At 35.2% G+C, this 2,868-nt stretch overlaps 1 pseudogene; it reads left to right on the forward strand.

Annotated features, from left to right (window-relative positions):
* The first annotated feature begins 894 nt into the window (after positions 1-894).
* On the forward strand, positions 895-1,543 carry LOC122732380 (annotated as a pseudogene).
* Positions 1,544-2,868: the final 1,325 nt, after the last annotated feature.

The following is a 2,868-nucleotide window of genomic DNA, read 5'->3' on the forward strand; positions in this document are numbered from 1 at the left end:
ACATTCCAACTCAGGAGAAGCTATAGGTAACTCATATACCATTTTGATGACAATCAGTTCAGGTCTCTATTTTCCTTTTGTTTATCTTTCTGTTGTATTTCAAGTTTGAGAAAGAACATTAAAGTCTTTTACTGTTACTGTGTTACTATCATTATATTTTTTGTAGTTGCCATAGTATTTCTTTTAAAAGTTTAGATGTGATGCCATTTGTTTCGTGTGTGTATATGGGTATGTATATAGTTACTTTTTTGGCTTATGATTCTTTTAATCCTTAGTTTTTCTGTTTATATCCATTGACATAATCTATTTAAATTGTGGCATAATATGCATTAATGGTACTATTTTGAAATATTATAAATTTTATGCCATTTACTTATCTGCCTTTTGAATGTAATTATGTTTCAAATTAGTTTCTTGTATGCAGCAAATTTTTGAGTTTTATCTTATTAATTCTATTTTTAAATAATTGCATGATAGTAATCTGATCATACTAACTATGATTATTTTATTTATGTCTTCTATCACACACAAATTTAATGGAACAAAATTCAGACATACATGTTCTCTTTCTTCTAAATGAGTATTTAGTCACTCTGATTATTTCCCATACATTGATCTTAACTTGATGTCCTCTCAACAGATCACCCAATCTCCCATTAACTTATGCAATACAAACTTGATTGAATCCTCTCTGTATCTTTGTTAGACTTTTTATTTCCTTTTACTTTAATTTCTTCTGGTCAGAAACTGTTTCATGTATGTCTTTGTATTCTCAATGCCTAGTACAATATCTGGCAGGTAGTCAGTGATTAATAAATATTTATTGGCATATGCCAGCCAAGAGCCGAGGTGGGACCAGAGCTGAGTGTGAGAGGATGGTGAAGAACTATTGCGATGGCTGCCCAAGGAGAACCCCAAATGCAGTTTAAACTTGTATTACTTGGTGATAGAAGTACTGGAAAAACCACCATTGTAAAATGTCACTTGACTAGTGAATTTGAGAAGTATGCAGCCAACTTGGGTGTTGAGGTGCATTTTCTTGTGTTCCATACTAACAGAGGGCCTATTAAATTCAACATATGGGATACAGCTGGACAAGAGAAATTTGGTGGTCTGAGAGATAGTTATTACATCCAAGCACAGTGTGCCATTATAATGTTTGATGTTACATCAAGAGTTACGTACAAGAATGTATCTAACTGGCCTAGAGATTTGGTTGTGAGTATGTGAAAATATCCCAATAGTGTTGTGTGGCAACAAAGTGGATATTGAGGACAGAAAAGTCAAGGTGAAATAAATTGTCTTCCACAGGAAGAAGAATCTCCAGTACTGTGACATTTCACCCAAAAGTAACTACAACTTTAAGAAGCCCTTCCTTTGGCTAGCTAGAAAACTTGTTGGAGACCCTTATTTGGAGTCTGTTGCCATGCCTGTTCTTGCTCCTCCAGAGGTTGTCACAGACCCAGCACTGGCAGCACAGTATGAGCAGGACTTACAGATTGCTCAGACAACTGCACTTCCCGATGAAGATGATGACCTGTAAGGACTTGAAGCTAGAGCCCATCATCAGAAATCTAGTTTTATAGGCAACTGTCCTGTGATGTCAGTGGTGTAGCGTGTTTGCCACTTTATTATACAGCTGAGCAGAACATGTGCTTAATCTTTGGGATGCTGAAGGAGATGAATGGGCTTCGGAGTGAATGTGGCAGTTTAAAAAATATATATAATTTATATTTTGGACCTGCATATTTAGCTGTTTTTGACCGCAATTACATCCCCTTGAGTTTCAAATAAGACTGCTGCAGTCCCATCACAATATCCACTGGTGAATCTTGTTTGTTCCCATTCCTTTTTCATTTAGATCATAATAAAGTTATATTTCAAATATCTAATATATATATATATATATATACACACATATTGATGGAATGATTGTCTTGGAATGTAATTTTAGAAAACCTTGTAGAACTTGTTAATATAGCTTCATTTAATTCAGGGGATTTAAAATCTTTTGTTTTTTATTTTTTGGTTGTAAAGGACTTGTTCAATGAGCTGGTTCTTTTTCTGTGAATGTTTATTAAATTTACCTCCTTAGTTAGATGGTCTTAATCATTCATTCTGCTGTTTTTTTCAATTATGTCCTTGCTGTAATTCTTCTTGATGAGTAGCTGCATTTGTTGTTGTTATTGGACCACAAAGTTTGGCTTAGTTTTGTAGTCCTCAAGGGGTGAAGACAACCTTGAGAGACCAGTATGTTTGAACTCAATCTCCCCTTGGCTAAATCCCTTTCATTTTGGTTCCGTGTTCTTTTCTCCTACTGACTCTTTGGTTCCTAGATGGATGAAGTAGCCTGATTGAGAAGGGTTTGGAGGGGGCAGCTAGGTGGTGCGGTGGATAAAGTACCGGCCCTGGATTCAGGAGGACCTGAGTTCAAATCTGGCCTCAGACACTTGACACTTACTAGTTGTGTATTACCATATATCTTCATGTGATAATTAGATGGGAATAAGTAGATTTTTTTGGATATACATACATACACACATACATACACACATACGTTTTGCATTTCATACTTCCAAACAGTGAATATTTGTCCATTTTCTTACTACTTTTCTGTTCTCCTTCATTTCCTCTTTCCTCATAGTCCTCTATTTTTCCATCATTAACTCTTTTCTACTTGCTTTGTTTTACACACAAACACACACACACACACACACACTCACATACACACAGAGGATTCACAACTCAAACTTCCAGGAAATTCCCTATATATCAATGTTTTAATACTCCAATGTTTAATTTGCAATGGGAGAGATCTTTCTTCTTTCACAAAGTCTTCTAATTCTCTAACAATATACAGAAATTCCA

Source organism: Dromiciops gliroides, chromosome 6, assembly GCF_019393635.1.
Source record: "Dromiciops gliroides isolate mDroGli1 chromosome 6, mDroGli1.pri, whole genome shotgun sequence".
Lineage (NCBI taxonomy): Eukaryota > Metazoa > Chordata > Mammalia > Microbiotheria > Microbiotheriidae > Dromiciops > Dromiciops gliroides.